Genomic DNA, 13970 nt, shown 5'->3' on the forward strand with positions numbered 1-13970 from the left:
TGGCTGTGATAGTTGTCCTCCAACCACTACAGCCATTTTCCTTTCTGCTGGGTATGAATCCAACTAGCGGAGGTTTTTACCCGATTCCCATCGACTCCAGTTTAGCTGGGTCTCCTTGATGCCACATTCGATCAAATACTGCCCTGATGTATATCAAGGGCTGTTACTCTCACTTCACCTTTGGAGTTCAGCTCTTTTTTTCCATGTTTGTGGGAATGCAATGCACAACTGGCAGTCTCATTCCCAATCTTACAACAGTGACTCCATTGGCTTTCGGACATCCTGAGGTCATGAACAGTATTATCAAAATGTAAGTCTTCCTTTTCTTTGTTAAAAGCATGAGATTCTGGCTACTCAACATCACAGATGTTCTCATTTCTTTTATAAACTCCTATGATCTCAGTTTTCCTACCAGCTATCTCTGCAGTAACTTGTAGGTTTCTTATTGAGAATCAATGCAATCAGCATTTTCAATCCCCCATTTTGCTCATTTCTTCAAGCAGGTTAGTACCATGACCTACATTTCCTGAAGCCATGCTGGGATTCCCTCATAAGCATTGAAGTCTCCAAGTAATCATATTTCATATCCCTCATAAAGCTTTTCAACAGCTCCGCTGCAGCCAGTGTTAAGCTCATAGGCCTATAATTACAAGCGTCCAGTTTCTTCCCTTCTTAAATAAGGGCACCATATGAGACCACCTCCAATCCATGGGGGCTAGCCCACAACTCAATCAACTGTTAAATATATGAGGCAGTGACTCACGCGAAGCCTTCCCAACCTCCTTCAGCTGTTCCCTCTTGATATTCCTACATAGATCACAAGTTTGCTAAGAGCAACATACCCAGGCCCATATGAAGAGTCAATGGCTTTTGTTAGGTAATTAAAGCCCCTCTACTTCCCTCGTTCAACCATTTCTCCTTTTGTCTGGTTCCTTCTATTCCTTTAAGCGGGAGTGATGGTACACTGGTTAAGTTACCAGAGATATCCAGAGGTCTGTCTTAATAATCTAAGAATATTAGTTCGAATCCTGTTTAGGCATTTGGATTCAAATAATTAAATCTGGGATGAGAAGCCAATCATCATTATTGGAAAGGTGTTTTTTTGTAAAAAAATCAAGAGGTGCAACGCTTGTTCTTACATCTGCTCCCTCACCACCATTCAGGGACCTAAACAGCCCTTCCAGGTGAGGCATAAATTAACAGGCACCTCCACCCAACCTCATCTACTGCATTTGGTGCTCCTGATGTGGCCTCCACTAAATTCACGAGACCAAGTGCAGACCAGGCAACTGATTTGCAGAGCACCTGCGCTCTGTCCGCAGTGGACATCCTGAGCTCCCAGTTGCATGCCATTTCAACTACCCTTCCCATATCGACCTCTCCGTCCTTGGTCTTCTCCATTGCCAGGGTGAGGCCCAGTGCAAACTAGAGGAACAACATCTCATGTTCCACCTGGATAGTCTACAACCCAATGGTATGAACATTGAACTTTCTAGTTTCAGGTAATTCACACCTCCTGTGTATTACCCCCCACCCCTCTCCTTCTGATCCACCTCCAGTCTTCCCATTTTTGTCCCTTTTCCCATACACCCCCTTCAGGACTCCATCATGCATTTTTGTTACCACCCCCCCTTGGTTTTATCCACCCACTACCCACACATTTTAACTACTGAATGCTCCCCTTCCTTATCTGGTTCCCATCTCCCTTCACCTCTTCACTAATGGTTCCTGTTATCCCTTCTTTACGCATCAGGTACCAGCATTGGTAGCCTTTGTGTTTCCAATTATTGCTCCAATTTCACCTTCCCCCTCCCCCTTCCCTCCTTCCCCCCCCTCACCCCTCCACCCTTCCCCTTCCCTTGACCTTTACCCCTGTTCCCCCTCCTCCCTCCCTACCTGGCTCCATCTGCCCACCATGCTTCTCAGTCCACCAATCACCTCCTGGCGCCTGTCACACCACTCCCCCTCTCCACTATATACTGACTATCTTCTCTCCCCACAAGCAGTCCTGATTCAGCTGTTTGACCCAAAATGCTGATAATTCCTTTCCTCTGCCAGATACTGCTTGACCCATAGAATTTCTCCAGCAGATTGTTTGTTGTTTTGTCAAAATCTATCTGGTTGCAGGGCAGAAGCCTGTCATGCTCACCTGGTCTGTCTCTACAGATACCCCAAAGTGGTCAACTCTTAACTGCCCTCTGAAATGGACATTCTGTGAGGGGGAGGAATTTGAGGCAATTAGGGACAGACAATAAATGTTGGTCTAGCCAATGACGTCCCTATTCCATGAATGATTCTGTTCAACAACCTTCTAATCCACATTGCTGTTGACCTCTCATCATGTGTCATGAAGAAATCACCAGCTGATTGGACTCTGCTATTTACTTCCTCTAATTTGTTTAGTGAGGTTGCTGACTTGTGGCTGTCCTTTTGAGGGGGTAATGAATGGTGAAACACCAAGGGTGTTTCCAATTTTGCTTGTAGCTTGGAATTTCTCATTTTGAAACGCCTGTTTCAGTAAGCATTTCCTTCTCCCAATAATATGTGCTGATGCAGTCAAGAGGAATGCAGCTGCAGATCATTAGATAATAAAATGTGTCATCAAAGGTGTGCTGGATTTCAAAGAAACAGGATTTGCCTTTTAGCATGCATAACAGATGTAACTTGAAGTCATAAAGCTGTTTTACATTAATTAAAGATGTATCACCATGGCTGAAGGAAGCTTTATTGGCTCTGTTCCATGAGAAATATTCTCTGGAAATTTATCTTTTGCACAACTGCATTCACAATTAGGTAGATATGTGATACAAAGGGTAAAGTACTTAATCACTGAATTATGGACCAATAGATGTTGTTGCTTAGAATTCATCTACCATTCAATCTATTATAACTCTGCTACCTCTTTCAAAGACCTATCCAATTAATCCACTCTTTCGAAAAGCTCAGCAAATGATATCCATCCAAATATTTATCCAACTCCATTTTGAAATAATAATTCCACTTACATATCCTCTCTAGCCATTTCAGAGCAAAACAAGATATTGTTGGTTTTAGCCAGTGAAACTTCAGTTAGTAAGAGAAACAGGCCCTTCGGCCCACCTTGTCCATGCCAACCATCAAGTATCTACTTATATTAATCCCATTTACCAGCCCTTGGTCCACAGTCTTCTTTGTGGTGGCAATTCAAGTGCTCATCTAGATACTTCTTAAACATTGTCAGTCTTCACCTCCACCAGCCTCTGGGTGCATTCCAAATTCTAACCACACTCTAGGTGAAAATTTTTTCCTTATATCCCCTTTAAACCTCTTCCTCTTTACCTTAAGCCTGTGCCCTCTGGTTCAAGACACCTCTTCTGTTTACCTTATGTTGTGTGAAATCATTCTTTTCTTTCTTAAGGATCAAGGACTCTGGACACAAGCTTTGTAGTTTAATCACAAAGGCAAACACAGGACAGAATGGATGGGAACAGACACATACTCACTCATGCACAGGATACCACAAACACGAGAGGGAAATCACAACTGGGGTAAAATAAACTTACACACACACACTGATACAAACAAGCACACAATAACAATGTACAACTTCAGGATATAACACTTCAATGCCTGTCCCACATTAGCATTGGCCTTTAATGCTCCCTGAGTCTGAATGAAACACTCCCTGACCATGTGGTGATGCACTCTTACCAGTGATCTCTGCAGCATTGTCTCACTCCTCCTGGAGTTGTCAAAAGAGCAAGGGCTAGTGGATGCAACCCTTTTTATGGTGCTAGGAGGCTGGGTGGAACCTCACTGTTGTGATTTAAACAAGCCAATGGTGTGGGAGTCAAAGACAAAGTTTCCTGCCACAGCCAATGGTCAGGTGGGTTCAGAGACAAAGGGTACTGGTCAGGCAAGTTCAGAGGCAGAAGGTACTCCCACACCTGAGGGGGGGGGTGGAGCCGCACCTTGATTGACAGTAGTATCACTTCCGATCAGAGGAGCAATGCTGTCCTCTGGTCAGCGGGGGTCAGTGTCTTTACTGTCACGTGACAGCCATGTGGATTTCTCACAACACCTTATCTATGGCCCTTATAATTCTGTACATCTATCAGGATGCTCTCAGCCTTCCCTGCTCCAATGAAGACAATCACAGCCTATCTAATCTCCCCTCATAACTGAACAACATCATCCCAGGCCACAACCTAGTCAATCTCCTCTTCACTCTCTCCAGAGCAATCACGTCCTTTCTATACTGTGGCGATAAAAACAGCATATAATTTTCCTCATGGGCCTCAGTAATGTTTTATAAAGCTGCACCATAACATCCCTGCTCTTATATAATATGCACATGCTACATTAACATCTAAGTTATTAATATATATGGTAAATTGTAAAGGTCCCAGCATGCATTACCAAAAATGGGAGTCCATGACTTACTGAGTGACTCATTAGCTGGGGAACCAGAGATCTCGTTGACTTGAAAGGAAGTCCGAGGCCTGTAGGTGAGGAGGCAAACAAGAAGGGGTGTTATTTTTATCTTAATTATTTTACTTTAAGATGATTTAAAATATTAAACAAACATCCAGTAATTGGACCCAATTTGTTTGTTTATCATGCCTAGCATTGTGCTTAAAGGGTAGTTTTGTGATTGTTTTGAAGTGTTTTCAGCTTTTTCCTGTTGAAATCCTGCCCATCAGGAAATTAAACTGGGCACTTCCAGTCAGAATTCATAATGTAAACTTCATTTCCTGTCATACACGTGCTGATTTATTACTGCTTGACAGAAATTGAATTGAAAGTTTGCAACCTGCATCTTTGGAGAATAATTCACAATTCACCAATGTACCTCATGCTAAAAATAGAGTATTATAGTGTTCCTGGGACACTTTTTCTACGTAAAATAGCATCCTCCTGTAATTTGTATTGGAAAACAAATGGCAGCCCTCTGTAAAGATTTAGGGAGACTGGGACCTGCTGACTGCAGTTCACAGACCTTTTGATCTGTGGCTCAATGCTACAGCTCAGCAAAATTGTGGGTCACAGGAGACTCAGAGCCCAATCAGTCAGCACCCCCATTCCTGGGAGACTCGCGTGCATTTACTACTCTCCCTCCACTAACCTGGTCCCAGTGAGAATCTCTTAAAAAACAATGCAGCAATTTCAAGAAAACATGCAGCTAGTCTGTGTGGGTTCGTGTCCTAACACCGCTAGGGGGGAGAAAAACATGAACACAATCTCTTAGTGCAAGAATATCCCAATTTCACAGTATTGTTTGTGACTTCTGACTTAGCTTTAAGACAATATGACGCACCCAGTCAGTGTGCCAAATATTCCTGAGTCCAACATTTGAGACACAAGCAATTGAAAAGCAAAAAACCTGCAGATTCTGGAAATCCCAGTTCTTGGTCCATATCCTTGCAGTTTATGGTTCTTCAACTAATTTTAAATGTGGAGTAACTGCAAATCCATCATCTGATATACAGCATGTATTCATGAATATCCCGCTATTGCTCTTGACTCCTAGACCAGAGATGGCAGGATAATTACAATACATGGGTAGTCAACACTATAACAGCACTTCCATTACCTGGGCCATTTTGACCACACTACATCCATTATTGATACTGACTATGAAGTCATTAAACAACCTGCGCAGCTAATCACATTAAAGGACTAACAAGCAGCAAACCAGGACATTAAAGGCGCAACTTGTAAATAAGATTTCAAACATTTTAAAGAGGACAAATTATAGAATGAAGACAAGACACAAGAAAATGGGAGCTGGAGAAGGTCAGTTGGCCCTTTAAGCCTAATCCACCATCCAATATCATCTCAGCCCATCTGCCCCATGCTCAACTTCTCTTCTGTGCCAGTTCCCCATTAGCCTTCAATTCCCCGATTGTTTAAACATATATTGACACCCTGCTTTTCATACCCCCAATATTGAGATAGATTATGTTTAAGTGGAAACGAGCAATAATTTTGAAAATAAAAAAAAGCTTTAAATCCCAAAACGCAAAAGAAAAACTGCAGAATCTTGAATATGAAATAAATTAGAGCCCACTGGAGATTATCAATTGGTCCTGTAGCATCAATGGAAAGGGACAACTAACCTTTTATAAGAAGATATCTTTATTAGTCACATGTACATGAAAACACACAGTGAAATGCATCTTTTGCGTAGAGTGTTCTGGGGGCAGCCCGCAAGTGTCACCACGCTTCTGGCGCCAACGTAGCGTGCCCACAACTTCTTAACCCGTACGTCTTTGGAATGTGGGAAGAAGCCGGAGCACCCCGAGGAAACCCATGTAGACACGGGGGGAATGTACAAACTCCTTACAGACAGCGGCCAGAATAGAACCTGAGTCACTGGCGCTGTAAAGCGTTACGCTAACTGCTACATTTATGTTGATGATATTTCATTGGAATGTTGAATTAAAATATTAACTCTATTTCTCTCTCCACAGATGCTGCCTGACTTGCTAATCATACCCAACATTTCCAAGCATGGTTACTTGAAAACTCACTTAACCTTGAAATATTTATCTGACACAATGATAATCCACGCATATACAATTAGGCTTCTAAGGAAAGAAGGTTTGGTCAATCTGTAATTAAGGCTTTGACAACACTAAAACACTTCAGTTCTGACGTAGGGTTGCAGACCTGAAACATTGACTGTTTCTCTTTCCTCAGATGTTGCCTGACCTGCTTTGTTTTTCCAGCATTTTCTGGTTTTATTTCAGATTTCAAGTATCTGCAGTTTTTCGTATTGATTTTAATTAAAAATCTCACTTCAACATCCTGTAACAAAGTATAATATCACAAGAAAGCTCCAAAGCAACATTCTCTGTAGAGGATCAGTCAGACCACTAGATTTCTGTTGGATGACTGCTCATACATATACTTCAGAAGGATCATGGTATAATAATGACAAATGCCAACAATTTTGCTGTCATTACAGATTCCAGACCATTATATAGCTGTACACTTTGGAGGAAATTTAAATTTTAAGAATGGCTGACAAAATTCCGGGCATTTAGAAATGGATTTAACAAGAAAAACAAGTGAAATTTCATGAGAAAATGAAGGGCTGGCATTTCAATGCTTGATTTTTAATAAATAATTCTTTAAAAAAATAGAAGCAGATACTGAACAAACAGTTCTCAGTTACAAGATCCCTGCTAAGAGGTACATTGTTAGCATTTGGAATAAGCAATTACAATGGTAAAAATGATCACAGATGGGTTTGGGTCTCCTGCCCCAACTTTTAGAGGGAAACAGAAGGGATAGAGGAAAGTCTGTTTTTTTTATCTTGTTGGTGGTCTTGATTGTAAAAATTGTTTTTTGAGGTCAAGTAATCATTACCAGCAGCTCCATTGAGCTCTAATGACTTCATTGCACAATGTTATCCTTTATCCTGGTAATAACTCTTATGGAACTATATCAAGCCACAGTCTTTACTGCAGGCCACCGTGGCTACTAAGTCAATATCATTGTCAAACTACCGTCTAGGTCCAATGAAAATACACTGGGGATTGTTTTCTTTAGAACAGAGAAGGCTGAGGGCAGATTTAACAGAAGTGTATCTTTTACTTACTCTTGTCGTGGATCCATCCACAGGTAGGCACGCTTGGTGAATGGTGACAATGGGACTGACAATTGGAATGTCTTCCATATTTGTATCACGGACACTTCTAATGCAGCCACACCAAAGTGTATGAAGTTATGAAGCTTAGACAGAGTTAATAGGCAGGACCTTGGTTTCCTTAACAGGCTGGTTAATAATTAGTGGAAAGAAGTTAAGGGGATTGGTAGAAAGACTAGAGGGAAGTTGAGGACATGTTTTCTTCCATGAGGAATAATGGGGAATCTGAACTCAGTGCCTGAATGGTTGGTGATTGCAGAAATCCTCATCACATCTAAAAAGTACCTAAATGAGCGTTCTATGTACCGTAACCTGCCAGGCTATGGATCCTGAATGTGGTATTAATCTGAATTCCTTTTTTCAGACTAGTATGAAGTTGATGGGCTGAATGATCTCCCTCTGCACTGTATATTTCGGTGATTCCATACAAAAGTTCCAAATAGAACAGAAAAATAAATGAGCAAAGAATGATTTGGAAGAAGGAATGGAATAAATGATCTGCTGTCTTCTATTCCTTCTTACAGAAGTGGCAATTGGAGAATACTCATTATCCACATCTCTGTGCCTTTGATTGATATTTGAGAATCATACAGCAGATTAAGCAAGATATTAATGGCTTAAATTGCATTAACATAACTAGCTAAAGTTAAGTAGCATTAGTAACAAAATAGACACATTATTGGTTTCCAGAACACTAAATTCCCTGAAATGTCTTTACATGACTTGCAGCCTCATGCCTGTGGCTTCCATTTTACCCTTTGGACTGAAAATGTAACAATTAAAGTTCTTCTTTTTTTAATCTCAACAAAGTCTCCAAGTCAAGGATGTGTTGACTTTAAAACTCCAATACTAAACACCCCAGAGTTTTAACCTCCAGGAAGCAACAGTTTACCAGATGTTATTGCTGTATAATTTTCATACAAGTTTGTTAACTCTTAAGGTTCAGATGAAAACACCAAAGATGACATGGGGGCTTTAGTTACAAATGGGGTTGGTGATAGTGCACTAGAAGGTGTGGGAATAGCACTTACTACTTCATCCTACCATTGCATTAACTGCTATCACTTTGGTGAGCTGCCAAGTTGGAAAATCCAGACAGTCTCCAGGCTCAGCCGCATCAATGTAGTATGCAAATCGGGGTCCTTTGACCTTGGAGTTCAGGTACATAGTTCCCTGAAGGTGGAGTCACAGTTAGACAGGGTGGTGAAGAAAGCTTTTGGCACACTGGCCTTCATCAGTCAGGGAACTGAGTATAAAAGTTGGGAGGTCATGGTGTGGTTGTACAAGACGTTGGTGAGACCACACTTGGAGTCTTGTGTTCAGTTTTGATCACCCTGAAATAGGAAAGATGTTATTAAACTGGAAAGAGTGCAGAAATGATTGACAGAATGTTGCCAGGACTTGAGGGACTGAGTTATAGGGAGAGATTGGAAAGGCTAGGACTTTATTCCTTGGAGCGTAGGAGACTAAGAGGTGTATAAAACCATGAGGGCTCATAAAACCATAGGGGGAATGCACTTGTTCTTTTTCCCAGAGTTGGGGGATCAAGAACTAGAAGGCATAGGTTTAAGGTGAGAGGGGAAAGATTTAATAGGAACTTAAGGGGTAACTATTTTACACAAAGGGTGGTATTTATGTGGAATGAGCTTCCAGAGGAAGTAGTTGAGGCAGGTACAATAACAACAGTTAAAGGACAGTTGGACAGGTACATGACAGGAAAGGTTTAGAAGGTTATGGGCCAAAGGCTGGCAAATGGGACTGGCTTGGATGGGATGTCTTGGTTGGCATGGACCAGTTCGGCTGAAGGGCCTGTTTCCCTGCTATATGACTCTATGACTTTGATGTATATTTGATGACAAACTTGTATAATTTCACTTTAATGATGGTCTCGTATTGCATGGTATAGCCATTCCCAATGTTTTAATGAGATACTCAGCTGAAAATATTCAAATCTTTGGTATCTATTTGGGAGCCTGGTTTCATTTATACAAAGGGTCTTTGATCTGAAACATTAACTCTGTTTCTCCTTCCATAAATGCTGCTTGATGTGCTAAGCGTTCCAGCATTTTCTGTGCTCTGCCACTAGCTTGGAAATCCTTGTATCTCTTTCCAGTTCTCCTTTGGATCTTTTGGGAAGCTGGGACTACGATTAAATATTGACATTGAGGTTTTGTTTTGAGGAGGTAACCGCAAAGATTGATGAAGGTAAGGTGTTTAGGCATTGTCCATGTGGACCTTAGTAATGCTTTTTAACAAGGTTCCTCATGGGAGAAACAAAGGGCTGCAAATGCTAGAATCTAGATGAAAAACACGATGATGCTGGAGGAACTCAGCAGGCCAGACACCATCCATGGAGAAAAGCAAGCACTCAATGTTTTGGGTCAGGACCCTTCTTCAGGACTGAAGATAGGAAAAGGGGAAGCCCAATATATAGGAGGGAAAAGCAGAGCAGTGAACGGTGGACAAAAAAGAAGAGGCCGGGTGAGCACAAGGTGGTGATAGGTAGATGCAGGTAAGAGATAGTGATAGGCAGGTGTGGGGGAGGTAGGGAGAGCAAATCCACTGGGGGATGGGTCAAAGGTAAGGAGAAAAAGGAAAACAAAGGGTAGAAAAAGAGAGGCTAGGAAAGGGAAGAAAAGAAGAAGTATGGTAGGGGGGTTGTTGTGGGGAAGGGGGTTGGGGATTACTTAAAGTGGGACAACTCAATGTTCATGCCGTTAGGCTGCAAGGTTCCAAGATGGAAAATGAGGTGCTGTTCCTCCAGTTTGCGCTCAGACCTCATGGGAGACTGGTCCAGAAGGATAAGATGCATAAGATCACAGACAAGTTGACAGGTTCGATCAAAAATTAGCTTGCTGATTGGAGGCAGAGGCTAGTGGTGGAGGGATGCCTTTCTGATTGGAAGTCTTTGACCAGTGGTGTACTGCAAGGATCAGTGTTAGGACCTTTTGTTGTTTGTGATATATATTAATGACTTGGATGTAAATGTAGGAAGTACGATTAGTGAATTTGCAGATGACATTAAAATTGGTGGTGTTGTGGATAGTGATGAAGGATATCGTATATGAACCAAGTGGAAATTTGGACAGTGCGTTGGCAGTTGGAATTTAATCCTGACAAGTGCCTGGTGATGCATTTTGGGACCTTAAATAAGGATAGGACATATAAGTAAATGGTAGGGGCCTAAGGAGTATTGAGGAACAGGGAGACCTTGGATCACAAGTCCATAGTTTCCTAAAAGTGGCAACACAGGTAGTTAAGGTTGTGAAGAAGGCACATAGCATGCTTGTCTTCATTGGCCAGGGCATATGATATAAAAATTGGGGCATTAGGTTACAACTTTACCAAACACTGGTTAGGCCACACTTGGATTGTACAGTTCTGGCCACCACCTGATAAGCAGTATATGATTGTGTTGGAGACAGTGCTGAGGAGATTGACCAAGTTGTTGACTTGATTGGAGGACTTTAGTTAAATGGAGAGGTTGGATAGGCTGGAGAGTAGGAAGCTGAGGCGTGACATAGAACGTTACAACACAGTACGGGCCCTTCGGCCCACAATGTTGTGTCGACCTGACAGAAGTATACAAAATGTTGAGAGACATAGATGGGGTAGATGGTCAGAATCTCTTCCCATGGTAAGGATATCAAAAGCAAGAGGTTTTGCTTTAAGGTCAGAGGGAGGGGATTTAAAAGGAAAGGTTTTTTGCACAGAGAGTGGAGCAGAATGAAGTGGGTGGCTCAGTGGCATAACAAATAGAGCTGTTGCTTCACAGCTCCAGCAACCTGGGTTCAATCCGGACCTTGGGTGCTGTCTGTGTGGAGTTTGCATATTCTCCCTGTGACCGCATGGATTTCCTCTACATTTCCTCCCACATCCCAAAGAAGTGCAGATTGTTAGGTTAATTGGCGACTATAAATTGCCCCTAATAATTAGGTGAGTGGTAGAATATGGGAGGAGTTGAATGTGGAGAAGAATAAATAATGGGATTAATGTAGGATTAGTGTAACTGGTTGGTTGATGATCATGGAGACTAGGTGGACTGAAGGCTATTTTCATACTGTATCACTCTATGACTGTGATATCTGGAACATGCTGCCAGAGGAGGTGGTGGAGGCAGATACAATCACATTTAAGAGTCATTTAGACAGGCAAATGAATAGGCAAAGCATATAAGTACGTGGACCTAATGTGGCCAAATGGGATTACTATAGCTAGATACACAGCATGAATGTGATGTGTCAATGGGCTCTTGTTTCTGTTTTGTACGACTTAATGAGCCCCAAATCCCATGGTAACACAATGTTTTCTAGTCTCACTCAATTTAAGTAATAACATGGTTTTTCATTCTCCCTTCCTATATTATACTCAGTGGTCCTGGAGGGATGGCAAGTAGCAAATGTAACATCACTCCCCTAGAAAGGAGGGAGACAGAAAGCAGGAAACTCAAGATTCAAGATTCAAGATTTACTTTATTGTCATTTCTCTGAGTATTTACATACACAAAAAAAAATGAAATACTGTTTCTCACCAGCTCATATCAGTGCAACAAAAAGAACAGTGATAAATATCTAAAATAGTCTATAAAAACATCTCTAAAACACAACCAAAAACATATCAACACCACATATTCATATCTGTTAAGTTGCGTTTATATATTAATAAGTGCTTATTCAGTTCGAGATGAAGTTCAACGTATCAGGTAACTAACTATCAAACTGTTTCTATATTGATGTGAGTATGTACGTGTGTGTGTGTGGAGGGAGAGCTTGTCAGTGGAAGGGGAAGGGGACACAGTCCATTTACGATCCTGACTGCTTGTGGGAAAAAGCTGTTAAGCATCCTACTAGATCTAGAGCAGATGCTCCTACACCTCTTCCCCAACGGCAGGAGGGAAAACAGGTCATGAGAAGGGTGAGGAAAGTCCTTAATGATGGCCGTAGCTCTGCGAACGCAGCATTGCTGATGGATCTCCCTCAAAAAGGGGAGAGGGGCACCAATGATCCTGCTAGCTGTCTTCACCATTCTATTGAGCTGCTGTTGGTCATAGACCTTGCAGCTACCAAACCAGGAGGTGAGGCAGTAGGTCAGGATGCTTTCAGTGGTACCCCTATAAAAAGTGATGAGGTATGGAATAGGGAGGCCTGCCTTTCTGAGTCTCCGGAGAGGGTAAAGCCGCTGCTGAGCGTTTTTAATGATGGCTGCAGTGTTAATAGTGGAGGTCAGATCATCCGCTAGGTGAACCCCAAGAACTTATAGCCCAGTTACACCAATATCTGTCATTGGGAAAGTCCTGAACTCCATTCTTAAGAAAGTAAAAGGTGGACATTAAAGTAGAACAGAGTCAACATTAAATTGAAGTGCATTGAATTTTTCTTTTTTTTAACAAAATTCATCAAGATCCTCCAAGCTCTTATTTCTGACTGCTACATCACTGCCAGCTCCCTGCTGGGTGACAAGGGTTACACTTAATACATCCTTGTTCACCTATTTGTGATACCACAGGGGTAATAGATCGACTAGACCAGTCATCAGTTTGATCATTGGACATTTTCCAACAACGTGTCCACTGTCCCGGCAGGTACAGTTCTGTCCTTCTATAGAACTCAGAGGAAGTATCCTGAACTCTGGTTGTTTGCTGCATCTTGTACAATTCTGTCTTGGAAAGGGGACAACAAATGGAGCCAATACTGAATGAGGATTTCCCAACACCCAATGCTGAGGACTGTTAGCTGTTGGGATTGCTTAGAAGTGGGTGGGTACCAGTACCTGGGTACAGTCAGAGCCTTTTGGTTGTAACTATTTGACTAGAGCTTCATTTGAATTGTCAAAGTTCTGAACAATGGCTCTGCCAGTTCTCCAACACAGAGATAAAGTAATTCTATTCCCAGACCAATATTAATAACTATGCCATAGAAACAATGAAAATATGGAATTGTTCACCAGATCAGGTAACATCTGGGAGAGAGGAACACAGCCAACATTCGAGTCACTGACCTCTTATTACAACCATGACACCTGGAACTGCAGCAAATCCACTCTGTAGGAAAGACTATCATTCCAATTTCTGCTACATCTTAGTAGCCAACAGATATTGCATGTGGCAAATTATCAACCAGGTGTTCAGACAGACCGCCCTTCTGAAGTGACTCCTTTGGTTACCACAGTTATTATCCCAGTGATTCTGGGATGAGAGGGAGAAGACACTAGTGCTCAGTTAAGTGGTTTAAGGTGTTTATGATTAGCAACATCTTGGACCGAGATAGCCACTACAAACTCGTAAGGTCATACATCAGAATTCCATTGGAAGCAGAGACCTCCATACTTTAGAAATGAT

Source organism: Pristis pectinata, chromosome 11 (genome assembly GCF_009764475.1).
Source record: "Pristis pectinata isolate sPriPec2 chromosome 11, sPriPec2.1.pri, whole genome shotgun sequence".
NCBI lineage: Eukaryota > Metazoa > Chordata > Chondrichthyes > Rhinopristiformes > Pristidae > Pristis > Pristis pectinata.